Source organism: Sturnus vulgaris, chromosome 3 (assembly GCF_052056855.1).
Source record: "Sturnus vulgaris isolate bStuVul1 chromosome 3, bStuVul1.hap1, whole genome shotgun sequence".
Taxonomy (NCBI): domain Eukaryota; kingdom Metazoa; phylum Chordata; class Aves; order Passeriformes; family Sturnidae; genus Sturnus; species Sturnus vulgaris.
In genome coordinates, this window is record NC_142245.1 from 9,826,343 (window position 1) to 9,854,197 (window position 27,855).

Here is a 27,855-nt window from a genome sequence, read left to right on the forward strand (position 1 = left end):
TGGCAGCAGCAAACTTTTCCTTATTACCACTCACCTCGGTCTTTCATTGTTTGAGCTGCAAAGCTGATGAGAGTAGAGGAAGACTGCAAAGTACATGTGGTGTCAAGTCTTCATGAACTAAACATGTCCTGTTCTGTTAATCCTCAAGCTAAACGGGCATGCTGGAGCAGGAAAACCCCTTGGGTGTGAGATCCCTTATACCTCTGGTCAAAGCAAAGAGCAGCGCATCCCCTCTCTGGTTTTTTGCAGCCCTGAAAATGGGAAACCTAGTGGCTGGAAATTTCTGCTCGTCACAAATGCATAGGTGCTGCCTGTATGTTTATGGATTGACACATATCCAACTATACATAGGTGCTGCCTGTATGTTTATGGATTGACACATATCCAACTATACAAAGCAGAAAATATCAAGTAAAGCCTCAGCACCCACACTTCCAGAAGGAAAGTGTGTTTTTATGCTTTTTCTCACTGATTTCCTGATACGACCTGCTACTAGCTAAATAAGTTTGGATATCTCTCCCCTTTCTCAGATGGTTCAGAGCATAGAATTGGTGGTCTCTGTGTCAGTTATTAAGGATAGGACTGAAAAGGAAAAACAACATTTTTCTTTTGGAAATTTTCTGTAATTCAATTCCCCGTAAAGTGTGGTGGAGGGGGGAGAGGGCCTTGAGCCTGCACTGTTGACTGGTTAGTGACCTTCAGCAATTTACATAAGCTATTTCCTCAACTATGGAATGAGGATAATGGTACCCTAAATTCTACTTTAAAAAAATTGCATCAGGGCTAGATATTGTTGAACTACTGCTTTAGTACAAAGAACATATCTTTAGTGTAGCAGAAAAATTTCTGGAGACTTAGAAGTCAATAGAAGAAAGTGAATCTTCAAAAATGTGTTATTTATAAAAATCTTTAAATTGAGACAACAGGGAAAAATTAAAATTCTCTTTTTTTCTTCCTCTTTTCTTCCCTCCACCCTCCACCGTTTACTTTTCAACATGGTGTTGAAGTGGGTTTTGCTTTTGTCTATAATCGGTTCAACCTCTGAGTTCCCAGCACTGCAGAAGTCTCTATTAATTCTTTGCTCTGGAATTTTTGTTTTAAAGTCATAGGAATGTGTTGGTTCTTGCAGCATGCTGGGAAAGCTTATTTGGCAAAAATCTATAATTTTAGCCAAACTTGAGATGGCAACACTGACGGTAAAGTTGTGACAAAAAACTCGACAGAAACCAGACAATTTGAAGATGAAGTAGGTACTCTCTTCTTATTCAGAGTGGCACATAAGAGACTTCATAGCAAAGCGAATTCACATAGTTGCCCAAATTCCAGTCTGAGGCATCTGCTGGTGCCTCAAGAGGTGGTGTTTGTACCAAATTTGAGAAGGGTGAACTATCGCTAGCCTGCTGTTAGCCTGGCAGTAGTTGTGTTTTCTTAAAATTCAAGTTTCTGAAGTCAAGATGTTATGTGAAAATCTTACTTTTCATTAAATCCTGAGATCCCAGGGCTTTGGAGATAACTTGAAAATCTGAACCCCAAAGACTCACCCCCCCCCCCAAAAAAAAAGTAAGACTCACCCCCCTCATTTAAATTGTGTGTAATAAGGAACTCTTTGAACTATTAAGAATTTCAAAGGATTATTTTTAACACTCAAGGCAGTCTGTTTGGGAGTTTGCGTGTATGTGTCATCCCATTGAAATCAATTATTTACTCTCTTCTCCCCTAAGTTTTCTCTGTGTTTGGGTAAAACCATCCTATCCTGCTAAGGGCAATGGGTATGTGTTTTCTCACTGAGATGTGCGTCTCCACATGTCAGTAGCAGGAATGATCTCTCTCAGTGTCTCCATTCCAATTCAGTCTCATGGGGAGCTTCTGTTTCTTCTGAACAAACTGTAACTCATCCCTATGAGTGCTGACTAGCACTTGGCTCTAGTGGGAGCTGCTCTTGTGCTGCTTTTCTATTTCAAAGTAGCCCTTGAGGTGACACAGTGCTAGATCACTATCAATGGAACTTCATCCCAGAGTGGCAATGTCAGATGCTGTGGGAAACCATATAAAAGCCAATGAAATATTCCTTCTTTAAGCACGTCTAGGCTGCCAGCAGCAGATAGTCAGCTCCCCTGGAGACAGCACTGTTGAGTTACTCTCTCAGACAATACTCTTGGCAAAAGCTTGAGGAGCAGTACAGCTGTCTGTTAGGGGGATTGTTATTGTCTTAGGGAGATGATATGAGCTGCCTTGCCTAGGGATGTCAGGATAAAATCCTACATACTGTCAGAATATCTTTGGGGGCTGTGACACTTCAGCTCTATTCCTTTCTCCTGTTGCATGTAGCATCCCTCCTTGCAAAACTGCTGTGTCCAGTAGATGCAGTTAAATGAGATGCCCTTACAGCATCTTTTCCAGAACCAAAGCATGCCTCAGATTACGATGATAGCTGGTGATGTGTCATCATCTTCCTGGAAGGGACTGGAGACACTTCTTCAGTGTCCAGAGACATGAAAATGTGCATGTCTGAGAAATATAATAAAAGATCACATTCTGAAATCCGTAAGACCATTTGGGAAGCAACATATTGTTAGAATTGATCCATGGGGTGGTTGCATTTCATAAGCTGCATCTGTAGCTTTTGATAACATGGCTGGTTTTGGTAGGGTTTGGGCAGCCCTTCCAGCAGCAGCTGTCTCTATTCTCTTCCCACCTCAACCTTGCTGTTGAGACCAAGCACCTCATTGCCAAATCTATTTCGCCTGTATCCTTGAGATGTCTCTAGTTGTTCCATAGTCTGAAATTGGCCTAGTGTTTTGGCAGCAGGAAGTAATGTGCCTAGCGAACTCTTCCTTATGGACACTGTATTTATAAAGCTAATCTCATTTCCTTCCACACCTTGTGTGGACGATAAGATGCCCTTGTGTTTTGCGTTGTGCAGAAGAATAGAAACCCCATTCAGGTGTTTACCTTGCCGTTTCCTTCCTTCAGGCAGAGATGCTGGGTACATGTTACAGAGCAGTTCAAAGATAAGCTATTGCTACTCTGTAACTGATGGAATGGCAGAGTTTTTGCACTCCCCACAAAGTATGTACACACAGTGTTCTGTGTCTGACTGAACTACAGGTGTTTGTTGTCAGAAGGACCCATTTTCAGTCGTAAGTTTTGGGTCATCCCAGCTTATGTGGCTTTTCTGCAGGAGAGTTGTGCCTGTGACAGGAATGGATGAGTCTGGACTGGGTTCTCAGACTTCCAGACAGCTGTGAAGATATTGGGCAATACCAGTGGATGCTGTCCCCGAAGAAAGGAAAATTTAGGGGTAAGCATGTTTATTCATTTCTGTTATGGTGGGTTTTAAATTTTTTTTTCTTTTTTTTTTTTTTTTTTTTTTTTTTGTTTTTTTTTTTTGTTTTTTGGCTTTTTGGTTTTTGTTTGTTTGTTTGTTTGTTGTTTTGTTTTGTTTTGTTTTAGTTTGGGTTGAGTTTCTATTTAGAACTAAGCATTTCATTTCCTTGCCTGGACTTGTGAAGTAACATTTAGGTAGTTTTTAAATCTGAAGAAGCTGTACCTTTATAACTTACTTCCAGGATAGGTTTTCAATTGGTTCCACAACAAAAGCAAGATTTCCGAAGCACTGCTGGGTGGGTTTTCAACAAGATTCAGCCAGCCAGGATGCTTAGCTTGGTGACTGAGTGCTGATTTGTCTCCAAAAAGCGTGTCCCAGATATTGATAATACCCTCAGAAAAGTTTGGAAATAAGTTGATGGGCTCACTTCTATTCCTTGTGATGACTACATCTGCAGGTTACAAAGCACTGAGCAAAGCATCATCTGTGGGCCAGGGCTTATGGAATATGCAGGTAGAGCTCTTCATCCTTCATGGTTTTGAGTGAGGTCATGTTTGACATACTAGAAAAAGGAATTCCTTTTTGCTATTACCAGTTCTCCAGTATAGATGCGATTACTTCTTTTGCCGGTTTTGCTTATGAGTGTCTAGTACTTATGTGTCACTCCTTCATAAATGAATGTATATTACATCATGCTGGTCATGGACAAGTGCCACAAAATTGTATCATTGGGCAAAAATGGAAGAGAGGATATTTCAACGTGTCAGGATTCCTACTTTTGAAGATTTGTTGGGGTGTTTGCTGTGTTCAGGAAAGACCAAGCTTTCTCCTGAAAAACAAAATTCCTGGAACCAGTTCTGTCACCATATAGCTGATGCACTGAGGCAGATTCCCTCCAACCTGTCTGTAGGCAGCCAAACCGAAATTCTTACCACAGTACAGAAGTGAACATCCTTTCACTGAGAAGTGCTTCACGGACAGCACTCATGTGAGCACATGCACATATTATCCTTTTTTCATCCCTTTGGGGGCGAGTGGGCAGGGGCATGCATTAAATTCTCCTATTGCATTTTGGATGTGCTGACTGGGTGAGTTGCTGGAGATGAGATGAATCACTAGGAGTGGTTGCAGCAAGTCAGCATTACATCCCCTCCTGCTGGGTTTTTATTTGAGTAGTTTGCTGATCATAGGGCACCGCCTTTTGCCTCTCTAAGAAAGCTGTGCAATACTATCTTATTTTATTGTGTGTTAAATGTACAGGTTGTTTTATGAATCACTACTCACTTCTCATTCAGTTTCTCAACCAAGTATAAGTTTCAATACAACCAGTGAAATACTTCACTTTTAGCAAAAGATATCATATTTGTTAATGTGGTCTGGACTCCTTTTGTAACATACTGAGTCTTAAACTCATTTCCTTTGATGTCCCTGGGTTTTCATAGTCCGTAAGGATTAAAAAAATAAAACCCCATGATGCAAGGAAATAACTTGTGGTTTCTTTACAAATTAATAAGGTCTAAGCAACATTGTATATTTCTTTTTAAAAGTGTGTAATAAAAGCCAGAGGAATGTACTGCTGCACTGATGACCACAGTGGAAGAAATAATCTTTTTCTCTGTTTCGCTGTGCTAAAACTCTTGGGGCTGATGTGTTCTTAGGCTGATACAGTAGCATTGTTTTGGGTTCCCACTCACTGCCTTGAGCAGTCCCACATGGCTGGGTACAGAGTGAGTACTGCCTGTGGAGTTGGAACATGAATATGAAGCATGCTAGTGCTAGTATCAATTAGACAGTGACCCAGAAATTCTTGGAAGAATGATTTTTCAGCTGTATCCTGTCTCCAGGGCTTACAACTCTAATGGTAACTCCTCGCTGACTCCAATGTAGAAAGCTGGAACAACTGGGGAGTGAGCCAGAGGAAGATGAGGGGGGACAGAGCTGAGATGCTTCTCCTGAGAGAAACAAATCATTCAGGCAAAGGCATAATCAAAACTCTTGGATTGTTAACAAAATAGCCGTTTCAATCATATGTGCCTAGGATTGTATCGGGCCGAAGTGTCATCTAGACAGATGTACTTACAGTTTGCTTTCCATAATAAGTGTTGGATTTTTGAAAATATTTTAATGACATCTGGGTATTTTACTAGGCCTCAGATTCTTGCTAACTTTCCAGGTCATGCAGCCACCTTTGCATCATCTGGCCTCCCAACCTCTTCCATTCTTTCCGAGTCTTATGAAGAACATTAAACTTGCAGATGCAATTATTGTATAATAAAGTATTGATTTCCTAAGGAACACTTTAATATCTGCTTTCATAATTAGCATTTACAAGGCATCAAAATTAACCATGTACAGCCTTACCAATTAATTACAAGGCCCTTTTATTTCTGAAATATATAAGTATCAGTGCCCATGTGCTGAGAAGAGCTGAGCATCTTGTCTAGTTTCACTGTGTGCCAACATATGATATGTTTAGATAAGACTAGTGTAAAAGCAGAGTATTAAAAGGAAGTTTTTGTTTTTTCATATGCCATTTGATAATTGCCTTTATTTACCCATTTCTTCCAGCTATTGGCATTGTCTTCTTATGTGTGTCGTAATACTTTTTCCCTGGTAATTTCTATTTTCTGTAGCAGTGGCTCTTCTTGAGAGTAGCTCTGGTCAGCTTCAGGCATGAAAGCAAATAAAGCGTTTGTTTCTCGATTAGATTTTTTCTCTTTCACTGGGATAAATCTCAGAGGGATGCTGTAGCTAAGTTTTAGTCCTCCACAGGAGTAAAATCCTTTGCAGATTCTGTCTAATCAAAAGCCTCCCCCCTCTGATTCTGTTGTTGTGGATGAAATCTACAGGAAGGAGTTTTCTGCTCAAATTTGGTGCTGAAGACCTATGGAGGGGCTTTTCTTCTCTAGGTAGATTGATGGTTCTGCCACAGTAGCTGCTGTTTTAATGTGTATCATCTTCAGCTCTTGTTAGTGTGGCCTCTGAGTTCCTCAGCAACCTGGAGATCTGTTTCTCTCTGTGCCCTCTACTGCCCCATGCCGAGCAGTTTGTTCCTTGCTTCCCCCATAAGTCTTGGTGAGACACAGAAAACCACGCTAATTCTTTTTATAGGGTCCTTTTTCATGCTGTCTTTGGACCCCTAAAAAAACCTTGGTTGTGGGATTTTTGGTCTAAATCTGAACCAGAGACAGGCAGTAGTGCTCTCTCAGCAAAGGAGAAACCCTGTTTCAAAGATCTGCTCAGAAGATTTCATCTGTGTTGAGCAGGATTGAGCTCCATGGTCCAAAGCAACACAAGAAAAGACCTTATGAAAGGATGTAAGAGTGGTGTGGGGATCGACAAAATTTGGAGTCTTCTTTGTGCTTCTTGGGGTAATAAAATCATGAGAGTGGAGAAAGACAACGTTTTTCATTCATTAGTAATGAACTGAGTTTGACTCGTAGCAAAAGTGAAGACTCTCAGACGACAGAAATCAAGGGGATTAAATGTGTTAACTCACTATATCTGACTGGAGGGTGTTGGAAGGAATCCCCCTCAAAAACTCTGTAGGAAAGAGAAACTCTGAAAACCGAAGGATTACAAAATTTATATTGCAGCTATTGGCTTCCAGGGAGTATCAGGCTGATAGCTGCCATAAAATCAAAGCTCTGTTGACACTTTAGTCAATAGCCATCTCATATCACCTTCCCAGGACATCCAGATTTGGGTTATGCTCAGATACTTTTTAGGGCAGGTTTACACAAATTTTTATCTTCCAGAATCAATTTTCAAAAATATATTTGAGCAGGGAAAGGGGGGGAATATGCATCATTTGGAGGGAATTTTTCTATTTTTAGGAGCACAGTCGTGGTATCATTTCAGTTGAAGAAAATATTTGTATCATCCTTCATATCTACTGACCAAGACACTGCCTTTTACATAGATTTTAAAACTCTGTGTTTAGCTGCAATAGCTGTAAAAATAAAAACATCAATATCTGATGCTCTGCATGTCTGGTCAGAAGTTTGTTTTCAGAACCAGCCTATACTGTGCCATTCAAGCTGTGGGTCAAGTCCAGTTTCAGAAAGGCAAATTTTCTGTGGCAGGCAGTTGTTATCTGCTGGTATTCCAAAAAGGCAAAGTTCTCTACCACAGCCTCAGCTGTTGGTTTGCCTGTACAGGTTTCTCATTGGGTAGACAGAGCACGAAAGCACCAGGCTTCGATAAGTAACTATGACAGACAGTATGCAAGAGTGCCAATCTACCTGTTCACTTACTGACACTTGCATGTAGAGCCTGTTTTTCCTGACAATTTTCCCAGTAGGATTTGAGTGCTGGATTCACAATCCATTTGGATCCTCAGAGCAGGTATTTTTCTGCCTGTTATTATCCAGAGGCTCTTCCCAGATGCAGTGAACTCAAGAAGAGTATCTCTGAAGACACTGGAGCCTGCTGAAGCCAGACGCACTTGAAAGAGCCCCAGCATGCCGAGTATTCCCACATGGAGATGTGTAGCTGAGACCTGCACTTCTGTTGGCTCAGGGACCTCTGCTTGGAAATGCTCAGTTTCTTGATGAGTTCCCATTTTAGATGAGTGTTGAAAAGCGAAAGTCCCAAGGGATATGTGCTGACCCTCATACCAGGCCTGATCACACAGGTGTGCTGTTGTGAACCAGTTACCGATCTATCCCACGTTCTTGTTTTACTGCAGCACAGATCTCTGTCTCTAGTTTAAGTGTCATCCGCTTAGCTGTGCTTGGTTCATGACAGATGAATAGGCAGGCACTTCCTCTGGGTGAGAGCTGGCCGTTCTTAGGTGAAAGGCAGGAACACTGATCTGCACATGGTGAGTGACAACACCCTCGTTTGTGCTGCTGTTTCAAGATGTTAGCAGGTATGGCTGTCAGGATTAACCCTGCATTCCAGAAAATTCCTTTAAATAAATCACTTGGAAAGTGACTGTGGGCAGGCTACTCCTCCCTCTGGGTATAGGTAAAGCTCACAGGGTGGTACAGTCAAGTTACTGCATTAAGAGTTGACTCTAGGATGGACACATGCACACACATATATTTGTCTTATTTGGGGTGTGGGAAGAGGGATTATTTAGATTGTCTGTTCAGGATTTTTTTTTTAAAAGCCCTTTGTCTGGAAGTACCAGAAAGCATGAGACAAACTGATTGCCTTCATGGCCCAATGAGCAAAAAGAAAGAAGTACTCCTGTTACCTGGAGACATTCAAGAAGGCAAGTGCAATTAGTCCGTAGATAATTAAGCTGTACATAATCGGAGTAGTAGAGACAAACCACCTTATTCTGCAGATGTAGCAGAGCAGGAGAAGCCCTCTTTTAGAAACTGCATGACAGGGAAGGGAGAGAAGGTAGAAACTGCTTGATCAACATTATTTGTACATGTCCTCAGCAAACACAAGCTCCACTGGGGCCTTTTCTTGCAGCCTTCCTCCTGGGAATGCTGTCAAGGGAGGGAATGTTTCAAAGCTTGTTGTCTTCACTCGGGTCTTGCTGAGGCAAAAGTTTCACTGATGGAAGCAACTTGGAGTGGCTTACTATTTTAGTCCAGTAAGACCGGGAGTGAGGGTATTTAGGAAACGAGCAGTGCCCAGGAGGATTGGTGATTGCTCTTGGTCTCCCCCCTGTTCAAGGCTGCCCCAGTGCTTAGCACAGGTCTCAGACAGCTGCTCCTCAGGACCCCTCTGTTGCCCATGGCAAATCCCTGCCATGCCTATGGAGTGAGGTGCCCAGCTACAGAGGGGCAGTGGAGCTCAGTATTTCCCTCTGCCCAAAGAACCCATAGCTGTTTGTGTCAGGAAGCCCAATGGGTCTGTCAGCCTGCCGGCTCTGTAGCAAGGCACACTTCACTAAACCTTCTGGAACATTTATAATTAATGCTTAATTGATTTCCATAATGCAAGATCAACATATTGGCCTCTTCCAGTACATCTTGTCTCACATGAACAGTCCTTACTAATATCATTTTGTCTTTTCTGTGAGGTTTCATCTCAGGCAAGATTCTTGATGAACTTGCTGCTTGTAAAAATATCCAAATGTTCCTAACACAGATCAAATGCTGGCCTCAGGTCCCTTGGTGTTTCTTTTCCAGGAAGGGTGGCTTCTTTTTATCATAATGTTAGGAGTCTGTGTCTTTTCCAAGACTCAATTTTCTTTCTTGTATCTGCCCCTCTGGGGAAAGGTCATATTCACTTCACTCTAGTTGCCAAATTTTGAAAACCTGGTCTTAGAAAACGACCCTGCGTAGTATCACCTCAGCATATCAATGTTGAGTTTTTTTCTCTTCCATACATCTACAGGAGATTTACCCACTCTGGAACTGAGGTTGGAATATTGTCCCAATAAGCATAGCCTGTGCTAGATTACTTTCAGCCAAAACCGCCCAAATCAAGCCCTCCAAACCTCATACGAAAGGTTCTTGTTGAACCCAACTAAAGATTCCCCCAAAAAATACATGATCAAAGGAGTCCAATGGATGCAGTGTCAGCCTCCCTCCTCAACCGCCAGTCTGGGGAAGAGGGAAAGATTTCCATCTGAAATAATGTGGCTTTGTTTCACATCTGTAAGAGTGAGGACAAATGCAGGAGGTGACAGAATTTGGAGAAAGACATTAATAAAGGTGATAGAAAGCAAACAGTCTTGCAGGAAACAAAACAGCTCATGGTGTCAGGGCAGTGGCCACTTTAAATCTGTTTCTGCTATTTGTCTTTGCACTTTTCAGGTGGCTTTATTCAGGCCACACCTGTGTGTTTCTTCACAGAACAGGTGCAAGATGGTATCATCAAGATAGAAACAAAGTGCTGCCATTATCTCTGTCCTTTCAAAGTCTGAGGTCTGAGGTCAGAAAACAAAGTCAGCAATGACCTGCAATGCTGCTCCACGTTGTCTTGGTCCAGCCATTTATTTTAGTTAAACAAAGATCTGGTTGTTATTGTAATTTCTGTAGTTGTGCCTAAGCAACATTACTTTCTACACACCTCTGGCAGTTCAGCACCATAATTATGTGCCTGATTTCTTAGATTTTGACTGTCCGAAGAGGGAGCTGGTCTAGAAATCATGAACAGAAGAGGAATCTACCATACTAAAAACCCACCAGTTTACAGAGCAGGTAAAGGGAGAAGACTTTCCAGCACACGTGTGCTGAAGAGAAACCAAACTTCTGTGAAGTTCAGCAGGGACTTTGCTCTCAGGAGAGAAGGCATTTTCTAAGTCACAGTTACAATTCTTCTCCACTATCTGCTGCTATCAAATACTTCGATACTAATGACAAATAATGATGGATGCTGCTTCTTTGAGGTGGGAGAAGAAAAGTATTGCTGGTGCATTGTCCTGTTTTTTAAATTTCAAATATCTTTGTTTCAGTTACAAGAGCATTATTCACTGAAGTCACAGACCTTTTTTGTTTATCAAGTGTAATTTGATAACTAAAAAGAAAAAATTTCCTATTTGTGCTTAAAGAGAACCATGACTTCTATATCAACTGCTCTTTTATTCTGTTTGTGTGAGCATACACGAACACATGGGAATCACAAGTGGGCATCAGGAGCACATACGGTGAGGTACTGAAGTACTGAAAGTGAAAATAAAATCTTTCCCAATAGAAGCTTGTGGTCCAAATACATCAGTTTCGAAAATTGGCACATGTATAAAGAAATTCGAAATAAATCTACATAGTAACAAGGAAAAAGGGGCTACTGCAGACAATTAAATACAGGATCTGTGTGATAAATCTTTTATCTGAAATTAGCAATGTGTATATTGAGTGGATCAAGATGAGCATGCTACTCTTATAGAAAACTTGTACATGTGAAACCTGTCATCTCTTATTAAAAGACAAATTACATTTTGAGGCATTACATAAATAATGGAATCACATGGCTACCTGATCTTGGTTATTTCTTAGTAAAGTGTAAGACATTTCAAACATCTCTTTATTCTAAATTGTAGACCTGTAATTCTCCTGAACTGTCAGCACAAGTTGAATAGCTCTAAAGGCTTGGAATGAATTCCTAGTCTGTTTGAAGTCAGTGGGAGTGGTGTGCCTGGCTTAAACGAAGCAAAGGTTTTCAACTTCAGTGCCTGGGAAGGGGTGCCTCTGGCTCTTATTTGCTAAAGGAGATGTCCAGTCACTGTCTCGTGAATAGAAATTGTATCTCTGTTTCCATCTATTCATTAGTAAATTCTACTAAAATAAACAAAAAATTTAGTCTGATGCTCTTAGTTTGGATGACCTGCACAAGCTGGGCTTGGCCTTTAGGAGGCGATGCTTTGTGCCATGAGTGGCAGAATGAATAAAACTGGATTTTCGTGTTATCCACATCTGCCATGCTGTTATGCTGCAATGACACCAGCCTGTGCGGCTGCACCTCTGCTTGCTGTTGGGTGTGTGGTCTACCTGGAGCTCTGTGCACACAAACCAGCAGGGGAGAGGACTCTGCTGCTTGGGTGACCGCTCCCAAGAAGAATTTGTAACAGCTGAGCCTGCTGTTCTCTCAGGAGACAGGTGCTGATTCAGACCTTTCTCAACAATGAGAGAATGTTTTCATGCTTTTCATGAAATTTATAGGAACTTCCTAATCCCTGAAGTTTGTAGCCCTCTAGAAAATCTGGCTGAAGCTGGACAATACATTTAGAAGGTATTAGTGGGGCTGGGCAGACAGCAGGAAGGCATCAGCTCTAGTTTGAAATTGAATGAGGGGATAACAAACTAGAAAAGGCACAGATTGTTTCCTTTCCCTTTATTAAAAATACCAGAGAATTTGATAGGGATCAATCAATTTCATACAGGTGTTGATCCAAAATTTTGATTAAATGAGGCAGCCATTCTAAAGAAGCTATTTAATGAAGAAGAACAATATTTCATAGAAATCTAGCATGAGTATTATTAAAGGTATGAAAAACAATCGGTTTCTTTTGCTTTGCAATGGGCAGCAAAAAAAATTGCTTAAATTCACTCTGAATGAATTCCATAGTACCTGTTTGGAATCCAGGTGGAAGTCAACACCATTTTGTCAGAATTGACCACCGCTGGTCACTGAAGTCAATAGATTTGTACCTGGTGATACTGTATGTGTTTGTGGTCCTGTGTCTGTCAGTGATAGTTAAGGTCCAGACTTTCAAAGAGATCCAAGAATTCATAGAACTTAGCAAATTTATAAAATAGCATGTCCGCAGCTACTTAGCATGTCCTCCTGCCAGAGTTGGATGGGTCTGTGTCTCCAATGCTCACCTTTTCCCTTTTGTCTGGAGGGATAGGTGAAGATGTGTTTTCCCAGAGATGATAAAGGTTGTTTAGGAAATGATAAAAAAGTCAATCAATCTAAGCTGAATTTTAATGTGAGGAAAATGCTGTGAGATCTAGGGCTGGAATTAAACCAGGATTTATAATGAAGAGAGAGTTTGGATATGATCAAAATAAATGAAACAGTTTGTGTATCAAGTTTTATAGTCAGTAAAGTTTTAAATGACAGATTTAGTCTGATCATACAGACATCATATAGTGGATGAAAATTGCCTGTATGGAGAAATTTCCTTACAATCTTAAGCCTACTGTGTTATATTCTGGTCTTAGCTTATGGAGTTGCGTTTGAAGTAAGACTGATTTATTTAGTGTAGATTTACATCCAAACAACAGAGATAAGATTCTCCCTTATTTTCAGTATTGGCATAAACTGTATCTCCTCACACCAATCATTGTCTTGACACAGAAGCATCTTCTCTGTTATTCTGCCATTTAAAGCAGTTTTCATTTACCTCTCTCTGTCCTTCACCTCGTTTACTGATAAAAATGCCGTTTGGAAACACAGTTTGTTGTTTCCTCATGGTTCCTAAAGTTATTTTTCTGCTTCTTTCATCAGTTACTTATTTTTAGCTGTGGTATTTCAGGTAGAATTACAAAATTAATGTATAGGATATTCTAAAAGGGATCCAAGAACCAGTTGTACTGGTCTATGTGGGACAAGATGAATTCAGCTGAATAAGGATGATGAGGAAGACTGGTGGCTAAATCTGGGGAAGAAAGTATGCGACTACTCATTTTGATGGATGGTCTTAACTTGTCCTGCTAAAAAGGGCTTTGAGAGTCTGGATGAAGAAATCAGAACAGTGTTCTAGACTAGTCTAGAAGTCTACAACCTTCAACAGTATCACAGTAGCAGGGGGGAATCTGTGAGGAAAAGGAAAGTAACTGTGTGAAATATTTCAGAGCAGTTAAAACTAAGGCAGATCGATTCTCAGGTTCTCCATTAACTACATGGTATTGAAAATGTGTAGGCATATCAGGTTGATTTTTTTTTGAGCATTTTCTTTAGAATAATGAGTTTCTTCTGTGTTTGCATATCACTATGTCTCTGTTTATGTATGGCTTCTAAACATAACACTATAAGCGTTTTTCCCTCTTCACAAATCAAGGCTATTGATGGTTTCTCTTTTCATTGTTGTTTCCTCCTCTTTTAGAGAGCTGTCAGCTGACCAAAAAAAAAAGACCTTGTGCATGGCAGCATGTTTCTTTCTTCATGTCTTTATATGTTTGTCATTATTCCACTGTAAAGAATTTATACTCATTGGCTTAATCTCTATTTATTAGTAGTACTTCCTATTAATGGCTTATTAATTTCATGTTTAAAAAAACATTGGTTCGTGATGATAAGCAAATCATTAAAGAAGGTATTTATGAACTTACTGAATTCTAAAAGAGGAATTTCTCTATTAGAAAAGGGAAATTAGTTTACTTTTTGCACCCTTTCTCTCCCATGTTTTCAGAATTTCCAGAATTATTTATCAAGAGAACTTTATGAACCCTGAACAGGGAAGAAGTGGAGACCCTGTCTCTGAACCAAGCTCTTTGCAGTTTCTCCGTCACTGGGTAGTTTGTTTCTTTTTTGCTATGCTAGGGCTGGTTTCCAACATTTTATCCCTAATTTAGCAGCAAAAGTGCACAGTGGGGTTGGCTTTCCCCAGGCTTTTTTGTGTGTTTTTGCAATGTTGGCATTGGTTTCCTCCCTTGTCTTATAGAACACTCAAGAAACAAATACAGCTTGTCCAAAATACACGGATGATAACTACCCCAAACATACACATTTTGCTTTTATTCCCACATACATTTTGGCAGGGTAAAGAGCTCATTTGGCTTCCTATGTATTTGAGCAAGGAGGGAAAGTTTTGTCGTTTCTCCCTTCTATTCTGTGTTTTTATTCATTCATCATATTGTTCTTTCAACCTGCATAAAGAAACCCCAAGCACTATCACAACTGGCAAAGATTAAAATCAGTGACTAATATCCTTGCTACAATGAACTTCACCAAACCCTAGCACGAGACATAAATAATACAAAAGGCCCTCTCATATTTTGAGGAACTGATATGAAAATTATAATAATTGTTCCACAGTTAATGGTACAAGAACTCAGTAACACTTAAGGACCTCCATACTGGATTTGATTTGCAGCCAGATGGAGCCTTTCCATTAAATCAATGTAGTTTACACTATGCCCCAAAAAGAGGTGAGCAAAATTTTCATATTCAGTTTGGACTTTTCCTCCCTTCCGAACTCATTCTTAGCAGCTGAGGGAGAAACACTTGAAGGGGTAAATAACCACTTGAGTGGTTATGAGATGACATGGTTGCATTAACTCTGTGTTTAGAAAATCTGTCTGTGTTCAGGTTGGTGCCTGGAGCCCTGGGCACAATGCTCTGATCTTATAGGGGAGAACAAGCCAGCCTCCCACCATCAGCCAAATAATCTAATAACTGCAGCTCTCTGAACACTGTAGCAGATCCAAAGCTTCAAATTAACCAAAAGGAGGTGCTAGGGGAACAGGTGAAAATAGCCATTGACTTTTCCTTAGGACTGCAGTTAATTGAAAGGATATTTTCTCCTACATGGAAAGTGTGAATGGATGATATGAAACAACTAATTAAACTTTGGCCCTTGGATCTAAGCATTGCTTTTAGACTGGCTTGTGACCCAATATAAAATCTGATTTAGAGATGGGCAGTCAAGGAACTTCATATAATCCAGGCAGGTGAGCTTAGCTGCTTGTTTTGTTTGGTTTTTTTTTAATACAAAGTTTTCTCTACAACAGTAAAAATTCAGGAAAATGGTTCAAACTCTGAAATAGAAGTGTCACAAAAGTCAGATTTGTTAACTGTTTCCACCAGGTGTAAGGCTGGGCGCATGTTGCTTTTGGTGTTCAACTCAGCAGAGAATGCAAATAAAGGATGAGGTTCTTCAAAGACCTATTAGCAGTTGAGCTAATAGTTACACTTGAATAAAAATTAAGACTCAAGCTGGCACAATTTGGAGCTGACGCCAGCGAGATTTAGCAAATGGCCATGTTCTCAGGCTGCTTGGGGCATGATGTCTAGTGGTGTATGGAGAGGAAGGACTGAAACACTAAAACAGCCAAAAGAAACCCATCGGGCAGTGGGAACATAGTGCATGATCCTTATACCCCTCGGGGGCTGTGGGTTCACTATCCCCAGTAAAAATCTGGAGAGGAACTATCTCAAGGACAAGAGATTAATTTCAGATTAGACTTCTTAAGGTTTTCTTTTTTTCTCTTTTCTTACAGTCGAGACTCAAATCTCATAATTTTGGTTCAGCAAAAGGTACCTTTTAACCCTGTGACTTAAAGGAAAATCTTGTTGAACACTAAGTGGAAAGGAATATATACAAACTCAGGATTATATGTAATTGGTATGTATTATAAATGCACAAATTCATGTAGCTTTGCATCAATCTCAGTAATTAATTTTCTGCTACCAATGTCAGAATTAGAGGAGGCATTCTAACCAATTCCTCTGTTTGTATGAAGTCTGGAAGTCTGGCAATTGGCAGAATCTTGCCTCTATTAAATTAGGGGTAAAACTCGCTGACTTCAGGGAGTTGAGATTTCAGCCTGAGAAACAATGTTTTTATTTTAAAAAAATATTATAATGAAAATAACTTTTGAAGCTTTATCTATGAAAAAAGGAGACAACCAGGAGGCTAGAAATATATCACAGCAGGAGGTGACCTTTCTCATATTTATCCAGATAAAATAATCTGATGAATAATCTGAAATAAATATGAAGAACTGCCCATCTTCTGAAATAAGACACAGTGTCTTGTGAGACTTTCATTCCATGAGCAAAGGCAGACCACCCATTGAAATAACAATTGCAAAGGATATTAATGCACTTTCCTCTTCAGATTCCACACACATGAAATCTTTGTACTGCTTAAGAAAGAGTTAACTGGTTCTTGGCTTTAAACTTTATTTTGGTTGTTTTGTAACTGCAAGGGTCTCCTTAAAGCTTTGAAGGGTCCCTTAGCTGTCTCTTGCTTCAGAGGAAAACATTTACTAGGGAAAGAAATTTTAGGTCAGGAGTGTGTTTTTCACAAAAAAGAACTTCAGTGAAATTGCAGAAATTGCCTTATTTGTATAGTTTATATCTAAAAGGCTAAGGATTCCAAATAGCCATGATTTTGGAGTCAGGCGCTAGAAATCATGCTGCTAGTGAGCTTCAGAAGAGAACTTTCAGTTCTTGCTCTGCATGTTACCTTTAAATCTTATTTTCCTAATTTTTCTAATTACCATTTTTCTAATTACCATTTTTGCTAGAAACTGCCTTGCAGATTAAATATTCTCATAATCTCATAATCTGTATGAATCCAGAATTTTGTGCTTTAAGAAAGATTGCTGCCTTTCTGAGACCTCAAACAAACAAAAAATCCTTTGAAAATCCTACTGCAGAATTGTTGATTAAAGGAATACTCACTCTGAAGTTCATCATACGTGTAGCCTGTGTGAGAATAAGGGTAAAATGGGATTTTAACATTCAATAACAAATTGTTATTTGAGAAAAGAGTCACTTGACAAAATTATTTCATATTCATCATTAGGAATTAAATTCCCTGAACAAAGCACATTTGTTTCACGGTGTAATAAATAGCTACTGCAAAATATGAGGATTTGACTTAATGGGAACTGCACAGTTAAAATTGCCTCCAAGGAAAGTTGTGCACATGGACATGCACTCAGAGTCTTCAACGACTCCTTTTCTTCTTTCAATTTGACCTGCTGCAGAGTGATATGGATAGTTTTCACCAATTTTCCCCCCATTATAGAACTCTATATGCTCGTGAAAAAAACAAACATGACTTGAAAGAGAGATTTCCCTATTCTGCCCAGCTGAGCACTCAGAAAGCTTGCATGGGAGTGCGAAACACTTCTCATGGATATATTAAGTGCTACCATCTGTTTGAATTGTTTAGAAACGTCTTTTTGGGCCAAAGCCTGCCCTTATGAGGATACAGTTTAACATGAAAGTCTCCGCAGTTCCCTGAATGTGAATAAGGCAGCAAAACTGAATCCTTTCATGCCTGCCAATCATGCTCTTTTCTTTAGCTACAATAACTGAATCAGAGTAACAACTCCAAAAATTGAGCCTGTGCTTGTCTTGATGACTCCTTACAAGTCGTTGCACTGATTTCAAGGGTTTTTTCTCCACTAACTCTAATATTGCATTGGGCAACAGTAATGAGTGAAACACAGTTTGTGGGCAAACACAAAAACAGTGCCTTGTTTTCTTTTAACTTTGTTGTAATGTTTTCTTTTTTACCAGAAGTCTAAAAAAAACTTGGAAAAATATGGAAGAAAAACTTGTATATAAACTGGTTTTTGTTCTCTGGGAACAGTAAAAAGCCCCTTAGAATACTATATAAGGTGATATTATTGCTGCCATACTTTAGAATTTCTGTCTGAGCTAACAAATGCATTTTGAATGAAGTTATTTTGTCAAAATTTACAGCATTTGGCAATTATGATTCTTATATGTTATAAGCCAAACGTTATTTTTAATCCTTAATATTGTGTTAGTGAAGTTATGATTAGCATATACACAGGAATAGCAAGTTAATTTTTCTCCTGGAACACCACTTTCCTTTGTATCTCAGATAGTCACTACTTCTTCATAAACTAAATTTTATACTGTAGATTTAATTTTGATTTACATGTCAAAATCAGTGATGTTTTTTCAATATTGTATTTTTCTTTTTTCCCCCTCCTTTATTATATCCCAAGGGAAAAAAACCACAAACCAATCCTAAAAGTTAATGTGTAGCACATATTTGTAACTTTTTCAGATACTGTTATTCTGAAATGAAAAATGCACTCTAATCACTTTCCCTCTCTATACCAAGTATTACTTTATTTTGTGATATATCTAGAACTGCTGTGTACTTAACTACCTGTTTAGTTTCTTCCTATTTGTCTGGATTTGTTTGCCTTAGAAAAAGAGGAAAAATAGACCAAGAGAGGCAATTTCAAATTTTTATAATTCCTGGAAGTGCTATTCAACTGCAGGGCTCATGCAGTTGAAGCCACATGCGCTGGTTTTAGCTGGGGTAGAGTTAATTTTATTCCCAGTGGCTATTACAGGGCAGAATTTGGTAGTGAAGCCTCCTTCTTCACCAGTGTTTGGAGTAAAGTAGCATTTCATCACAGTGGTGTGTGTATGTGTGCAAAGGAACTTGGATAAGTTTTTAAGAGCCCTGGCACAGCTGTGTCTGAGTCCTCACTGTTTACCTTTTCCCTTTTTCTGAATTGCATTGTGCCATTTCATTTTCACACTTCAGCCTTCTCAATGTAGCAGCTATCCTGTCTTGCTGCTCCAGAACAGATCCCATCACTTATATCACCTCTCAGCCTGGTCAGTTCAGTTTGCTGCACCTTAGGTTTCAAACTTTGGTGATGAACTTTCCATGATTTCAGACTTCAAAAGGTCCCCAACCTGTCAGAGTGGCAAATCAGGACACTGATTACAGTGACTACAGTTATACCAGATATCATCATGCTGGCCATCTCTGCATGTGTCTCTGTGTTTCCTGATATGGACTGAGGATGCAGGAGGTATTTTTGAGTTACTTTAAGAAAACCTACCTTGGGAGGCCTGTGCAGACTGAAGTGCTGAGGTTATGCTTGTCCAGTACATGTTTCATTCACTGTACATATTTCACTGGGCCAAACTTACTGTTCTGTAGCAAAAAGAAACAAAAATAGACTGAGATCACATATCAGAGCTCTGGAGTAGCTAATGCTTTTGCCCAAAAAAGCCTGAGCAATGTCCTTTATAGGTATCAGACGAACTCCTGGCACTCTGTATCTGCAGTTTCAGCTGAGCGATTGTGGTGCCAGTGGGACCACCTGAGCCACAGGCACAAGGTGGGTTTTTTTTGCTAATTTCTGGTCAGCCTTCTTTGTCCAAGCAATATAAATACACATATGCTTGATCTTTGCAAAGATAAATATGGGGCTATATCTTACAATCTTGGGAAGCGGATCTGGTCCAGGATGTGGCAGTTCGTTATTAGACATGGTCTCTTCCTTGAGTGCTAGCAGCCAAAGCTCCTGTGCTGGCTGATCTCCGAAATTTTTTTCTTCTCCCAGTCATAATCTTAGCCATAAATGGAACAGGACTTGCCTCCTGCTTTGAAAGATGCTGCCTCATTTGTCCTTTGAGACTTTGCAAGCAAGAATTGCTGCTTCAGCTTTCATTCACTCCCTGGTCCTGAAATAGTTTCTGGATTTGAGCCAAGTCTTTTCAAGGTGATGATAGGGATGGGAGCTAGGACGGAACTTGTGCATGGCAGGGATGGGAATTTGAGCCAGGATGTCTGTTTTAGTTGGCAGATTGTTGTCTTGGACCTGCCTGCTAGTCTGCTCAAGCCAAGATCATTGCTGTCCAAACTGCAGTGTGAGATGTGCACATCTTGACCAGCAGTGGGGCTGAGTTCCTTGGCTGTCTCATGAAGAGATGCTCAGTTTTATTCAGCCTGAGACGTTGGTGACTAAAATGTTCAACTGCTCCCAAATTACCATGGTTTTTTCATAAGTACGAACTAAAAAAAATTCTGCTGAAATGAAACCTCATGGTGAGATCACTACATCGTGCCTTGCTTGAAAGAAGATTATTTTTCCTGGTATGTGTGTTCTGCAAGGAAATGGGAGGGAAAGTCCCAGAGAAAAGTAAAACTTCAGCAACAGAGATTTTCCTTTCCTGGGTCTGATCCCTGTTACACCCTGCATCTGAAATCAGCAGGGGTTGTGCAGATCCATTGTCTTGTACCTGAAATCAAAATATTGCTGCAGATAGTCCCAGGAAAGATTTTGCCTGACTCTTTTGGCCAAGTACAGTATATTCTTTAGTGCTTCTCACCCTGCTGAGATTTGATGAAGTCTGTAAAGGAAGCAGAAGAAAGGACTCGGTTTTAAAAATGTGTTTACTTCCTTCGAACCACCTGGCCATATGGACTTTCAGAAGGTTGAGAATTTGTTTTATACAACCTGCTTACCCTCCCAGGTGGGCTTTAATAAACTTCTTCAGCTTTAGAGTCCAGCCCCACAGCTGAATTTCATTCAAGGTCCATGTTTCTCTCTAGCTTGTATACAATATAAGGACCAGTCATGTGCACTCACCATCTCCTGGAGGGTGTTGAGCACTTCAAATTTACTGGCAACCATCCTCAGTCCCTGGCCAGTGTCATCCTGCTTGTAAGAAAAATACATCATGAGAGAAAGGCTCTGTTATGGATACTGTTATTAAAGAAAACATTACTTGTTCTTAAATCTTAACCAGATTATGTAGGGTTTTGAATTTTCAGTAACAATAATTTTATGGTGTTCCCATCAGGAGGTAAGGACTGCTGTCAGCTCCACTGGCATTAATCCAGCTTTCATCAAAACTGAGATTCTGGATTGAGAAGGAGAATTGAATTTTTATCCTAGAGCTTTTGTTCCTCAGCAGTTAAAACCAAAAAAACAGGACAATTTGGGAGAACTCCAAGGTTTGGGTTTTTGTCTGAAGCAGAGAATTTGTTTTCTTCCAATTCTAACACAGCCTGTGATGCTTTAATATTTTGCTAAAATTGTTGTACTATGGTACTGTGTTTAGTTATTCAGCTCTTGCACACTTTAGAGGCTTGAGTTATCTTAAATCCCTAACTTAAAAAAAATAAAGCAAACCTTTCATTTTATCAGTGCACAGGTATATGGATATTTAAGCAATATAGAATTTCATATTCTTAACTCTGTGGGCACTTCACTAGAAAAACTGGTTATTTACTAGTTGCAGGTTGCAGTGAGATTTACTGTTAGGGTTAAACCCCATTACAAAGCCTGACCTCATTACATAAATTACTAATTCACAATAAGATGTGCATTTTATCTGTTTGCTTGGTGGAAGCAGTTTGCTGAAAACCCTCTTTAGTTCCTTTTGGCGAGAGTGTGGAGCACTACTTGACACCTTGGCCTGGTTTGGAGCCCAGATGTAATGGATCCTTTGTCAGTGCATGCCACCAACAGGAGCTGCATCTGCTTGGACTCGCGGCCAAATCTAGTTCCCACTAAGCTACCAAGGGTCACCACGGAGACATTTAGTACTAGAACAGCTCATTTTAAATATTAGATTTCAGCCTTTGAGTGCTTATTGGAAGTTTACAGTTGCAGTTGCCTTAGAACATCTTCTTTTTCATAGGAGGGGAAAAAACACTTCAGGGAAGTTAAAAAGCCTAGATGATAGATTTGGCATTGCGCATTCATTGCAGTTGCTTAGCTAAGAAAGATCCATCTATAAATACTTTAATATTATTTATTAAATTATGGTGGATTTTAAAACATACCTAATAATAACATTAAATGTTTCAATGTTTAACAGGCACACACATTGTTTTAACGATATCTACAAGTTATGTGCTTTGCAACAGCTTGTTATGGTTTCATCTGTTAGGCATTTAGCATGCATTCACTTTATTTATTTCTTCAGGAAAAAAAGGAAATCTCTCTAGTAAGATGCAAAGGAATGAAGCTGCATCTAATGACCAATTAACAAATAAGATCGAAAGAAGTCGAAATTTAAAGCTATCAGGCATCATTGCCTGCTGTGTGAGGGTGGTGCTGCTGGCTGGGCTGGGCTGCGTTCCTGCTCTAGGGTGACAGCACAGCTTTAATGAAGAAATAGAGAAATAGCCTTGATCCGTGGTATCAGGAGTGATTGGGACTGGCAAGTAGTGCATTAAAATGAAGATATTTTCTGTCAGGACACAGAGTTTTTTTGGTAAGTAACAGCTTTTCCAAAGCAGACCCCTACCTTCCTCCCTTCCTACAGGTGATGTGCTCACCAGGCTATGAAGGGAACCCTTCAGTTCCTCTTTGAGAAGCAGCATCTGCTGGAAGGATTGCAAAGATGTGTTTTCTGGTAAGTTCCACCTCATGAGTGTCAGGCACTGGCTGGCTTCAGCATCTGTTTGTTTCAAAGGAATTTGAGGGCAGAGTTCAGTCTTCTGTTATCAACATGCCCTTATTAATATATTTATTATAAATATATAAATCTGATACTTATGAAAAGCTCTTTGCATATAGTCCTTAGAGAAAGCTCTGCCTGAGAGATTTATGCCCTGTTTTTTCTCACAAGGCAGAGACTCACAGTTGACATACATTTTTAAGCCCAGGTGAAATCACTAACGCTTTAAGAAAAGGGAAAAATTAGGGAAGTGGTTGTACTTCTTTAGGGAAGTGATTTTCCTCCTGTACTCAACACTGGTGAAGCTGTAGCACCTTATATCTGGTGTCCAGTTCTGGGCCTTTCACTTCTAGATAGACATTGAGGTGCTGTAGCATGTCCAGAGAAGGGCAACAGAGAGAGTCTGGGGGAGAGTCTGGAGCACAAATCTGATGAGCATCTGAGGGAGCTGGGGGGTGCTCAGCCTGGAGAAAAGGAGGCTCAGGGGAGATCTCTTTGCTCTTCACAACTCCCTGACAGGATGGTGGACCCAGGTGGAGATTGACCTCTTCTCCCAGGTAAACAGCGACAGGATAATAGGAAATAACCTCAAGCTGCGCTAAGGGAGTTTCAGGTTGGTTATAGGAAGTTTCTTCATTGAAACTCTTGTCAAGCATTGGAACAGACTGCCCAGGGAGGTGGTGGAGTCACCATCCCTGGAAGTGTTCAAGCAATGACTTGATGTGGCACTTAATGCCATGGTTTTGTTGACAAGGTGATCAGTCAAAGATTGGACTTGATGCCCTTGGACGTCTTTTCCTACCTTAGTGATGCTATGATTCTTTGAAAAGACAAAATTATTTCTGAACATTTAGGACAAGAGTTTAACTGCAGATAATTTTTTCTGAAGTCTTTCCTTTGGGAACCTGAAACTACAAGACTTTTCATTCTGTTGATTAACAATGAGAGACCAGCCAATGATTCCTGGAGCATGACATCAATTTCTCTTCTTTTAATCCCACTGTAATTGGTGGGACTTCCAGTGTGATGCTGGAGGAAGAGTGTACCTGTATGGAGGTATCGCTAACAAAGTCTTAAAACACCTGAAACATCTGATTTCTCCTCTAGCAGTCTCTGTCTGTGTTATGAAGGTGGGGATATGTGTCTGAGAATTCTTAACCTGCACACTGGCAAGTTTTTGCCCCACCACAGCTACTAAATAGGGAATTGGCTCTTTCCATGACCAGCTGTTAAGTGGGGAGGAAACCTCTGGCCAGTAGGAAGAAGGCATAGAGAGACTAAATGGGGTTTTGTCCGATTTTTTTCTCCCCACATATTTCCACAAGTTGAACACTGTTAACTAGACACCAAGACACCAAACAGTTAAGGCAGAGATTTTTGGATCATGGGTAACTGATACTGGCCTTGCAAGGCTATTGCGTACAAGACTCCCATTTTTAAGTGCCTGAATATGGATGTTGGTGCCTTGCTTCAGGCATTTGGTTTGCAAATGCTGGTGTTGGGTATTTGCCAGGAATAGAATTGGAATCTTTTGACTTTGTGGTTTAACTCTTAGGCAGCATTTCTTCTTCCCAGTACACCATATCCTGTGCTTATTCATATGGAGAACAAGCATGATACTTCCAGAGGGAAAATTATTTTTCAGTGATGAATGAGAATATGTGGAATTTAGGATTCTTGCATTGGACTTTTTTTGATTACTGTTGAAGAAGGAGTGTTTTATTTTCTCAATTCATCCCTTTTTTGGTTAATGCCCTTTGGAAGAGAGATCCCTAGCATGACTCCTTTTACTGAGTTAATGGATTATTTTAGGGTTTCTGAGCCAGAGAGTGTAACTGCTCAGCCTGGTTTAGGTATGTGCTCGTGCTGGAGAGAAGAGCAGTTTCTGCTCTCCATGGGAAGGTTACCATCTTGCCATCCCAAAAGAGAGCATATCAGCCAGTCTTCTCTATCTCTGACGTGGCAAGAAAAAGATAGGAAAAACTATATGGCAGGAAAGGGAAGGACTCCTCATGTCTTTGCCTCTCTTCCAATCTCCTTGGTTTGGGGAGAAGAAGAAAGGAAATAAATTCGACTTCTGAAAAATTACTCTTTGCCTGGGATAGATAGTTGCCTGGCAGACATGCACCTGGAAAGTTTTCTGTGAGAGCTCTGTGAATCTGGAGCATATTCAGAGCAGACTTATCTTGAGAGAATTTTGCTGGAATAAGTGCCTAGAAAATATGCTTGAGCTGAAGGTCTTCTACAGATTTGGAAGTGCACCAAAAGGAAAAATTGGCCAAAAGGGAAAGGCTTGATACAGGCAATCATTCCCCAATGCTATAAGTTCTTGCTTTAGAGCACATGGTTGTGAGAACCTCTCCATTAAATGGTTATTGCTTTTTTTTTCTCTATACAGACAAATTGTTTCCCCCCCTCACTTCATTATGGGAGATGGCTGAACTGTTTTAACTGAAATTTTCCCAAGTAACTGAGCCCAAGACAGAGACATTGGCTAGGAAAATATCATACCAGCATAGACAGTTTGGCAATGTCTTTAGTTAATGAAAGCCGAATTTCTTAATGGAAAGTGTCAGGCACCCTTAACCATAAGTAGTATGAAAATGCAGCCTATAATTATGCAAATGAAGAGGGGGCATCTTTGCCAGCTGGACCTGTTTCCCAAATATTGCATTCACTTATAAGAATCTGGAGTAGTTGCATGATATATAACAAGGTGGTTATAAAATGACATTTTAAGTGTGACATGAGCTGCCACTTATAACAGTGAATAAAGTCTTTGTTGGAAAACGGTAGGTCGAATTCTGCTGCAGAAAGTCCTGGAGATCTAGGATTATGTGGGGCTTCAGAAAGTTTGGCAAGAATTTTTTTACTGGTAGAAATCAATAATCTTCTGACTGTCATAATTTTTGTAAGCAAGGTAGGAGTTACAACTGATGTGTTGTGAAAGGCAAATTTGATGAATGGAGATTAAAAGGGGTAATCACTGCTGCTGAGATTGGGATTTTGCACTGTGTGCAATGAGTAGACAAGTAAACATTTTTATTTTATCTCTTCTATAAATATAATTTGATCTCTGGGGGTTTACTTCCCTTCTGAAGGAGCAGAAATTTGCCAGAGGTGGGAACAATTATTTCTAATGCAGTTAGTGAGCTGAGAATGGTCATTCATATGTCTCACTTATAAGCTCAAAATTAAGGAGCTAAGAAAAGCAGCAACTGTGTTCTTACATTCTCCATACCTTCTTGGGCTATGGAATGGGGACTGTCAAGGTCCATCTAGACATTTAATTTAACTAGGTTTTGGTGATTGCCTTGTTCCTTTATGGTCTCTTCCTTTGGCACACTTGAATACATTAAATGTGGAAAAACTAATGCTATTTAGGTTTGTTCTATGCTCTTGGGATCATCTTGCTTAGGGTTTACAGAGTTGCTCAGAATAGATGCTCTGTACACCCTCTGGGCCGTGTGTCACATGGCAGTCGGCCATACACCATGACACAGATGGTTCCTGCCAGTCTTTTTTTCTATAGAAGAAAGATGCCAGCATTAACTAATCCATAAAGCTCCCTCATGCTGGGCATCCACCCAGTTAGAGCGATTTAAACCTCCATGGTGTCTTAAACACTCTTGTTGATGTTGTTGCCTTGGTGCTCCATTTCCTCCTGGTGCTAACTCCAAGCCTTTATTGGAGCGCAGTACTGGGCAATCAGCAGAGATCACAGTGGCAGTTTTATGTTTGGAGTACAGTTTATGCTCTGGAAAACAACCTGCCTTGCTAGAAGGGCTTCTCTCAGATCTGCTGCTCTGCTTGTTTTTTAGGATGCAATCCTTGCTAGTGAAACAAAGAGTATCTTTCTTAGTCATTTTCAGTCTGGGATATGGTGGTACAGGCTATGCAGTGTTACTTTTCAGCTTAGGTGAAGCTAGGATATGGGCTTATGGCTTCTCTCTGGAAGAAAAGCTAGCCAAAATCCTTTGGGAATAAGCATCTTGTGGGGGAGGATCCTTGGACACAAGGCATTGGTACTCTGAGCTTGCTGATGGTGGGGAACAACCAGAGCACTAAGCGAATCAATCACTTGGATTTCTAGAGGGATAAGGTAGAAATTACTGAGCAATTATAAGAGGTGGCAGATGACAAATACAAATGCTTTTCCCTTAATTTTTCAGCAGATGATCTCATTTTACACCAGATATTCAGCTGCTGTAGATCAGACTACTCCCTTGAAGCCTATGCTGATTTGCACCCACTACAGAGCTGGCAGTGGCATGCTTGATTTAAAAAAGAAAATAATTGTGGTTGTAGTGTAAAATCAGCTTAGTTTTGGATTAGAGAAGCTTTCAGCATTTCAGTCACTCTGGAGGTTGCATACACCATGTGTTTGTGAAGTCGCAGGCTGACACATACAAACTTTCCGGTCTTTCAGGTGAATCTGTACGTTCATCTGCTTCAGTGGCTCTTTTGGAAAATTCTCAGGCTTCTCCCTAAGGGTTTTTCTGCATTATTTATTTTGAAAGCAGGGCTTTTAAAAAGAATTCTTACCAGACCCATTTGGCCTCATACCCTGTCTTTGAGTTTAACTCATTCAAGTATATATCTGTGAAATCAGGTAGGAATATGAATATTGTGAGACGTTGGATACTGTTGTGTAATTAAGCTGCAGTTTGAAATCTGAATTTTTTTCCCCAGATTAGCCCCTCAAAATTCGGTTTATTATCTGGTGCAGGGAATGTAATATGGGCCCCTGTATTCTGTGATCTCGAGGTAATGTTTTGTCTTCTCTCTCCTCTCTCTTTGCCTGTTATAACCCACCATTATTTTTTTCCTCTATGCAGCTGAGGAGTCAGAGATGCTGCTGTTAAGACCACATCAGCTGTTCCTGCGGTGCAGGCATATGGATAGACAGAATACAGTCTGAGGGTTACTTAAAACATCCCTGTAATGCAGCTGATTTACATTGGCCCAGGGGAAGGGGTGAACTGGAAGCATGAGGAGGCTTTTAAACTTAACCACGTCTTGTTCAAGGCAGAGAAAAATATCCATCCCATCAGATAGGAGAGTGGTGGTTCAACTCCTCCAGCTATTTTAAGAAGGCAAAAACAATGCAGTGTATATTTACATAGAATCCCCTTAAGGACATCTGTCATGCTGGAGATTAAACTAAAAGTCTCTCTCCAGTTTAATGTTATGCCTTCAGGCAGTCTAAAACCAATAGATTTAGTTACTCTGCTCCACATCCT

At 40.1% G+C, this 27,855-nt stretch overlaps 1 long non-coding RNA gene across 1 annotated transcript in view; it reads left to right on the forward strand.

Moving 5' to 3' along the window:
* The first annotated feature begins 2,987 nt into the window (after positions 1-2,987).
* LOC148224175 (uncharacterized) overlaps positions 2,988-27,855 on the forward strand; it is a 115,817-nt gene continuing 90,949 nt past the window's right edge. Inside the window, exon 1 of the long non-coding RNA XR_015802130.1 lies at positions 2,988-3,301. This is a non-coding gene — a long non-coding RNA (uncharacterized LOC148224175). The remainder of the gene's footprint in view (positions 3,302-27,855) is intronic.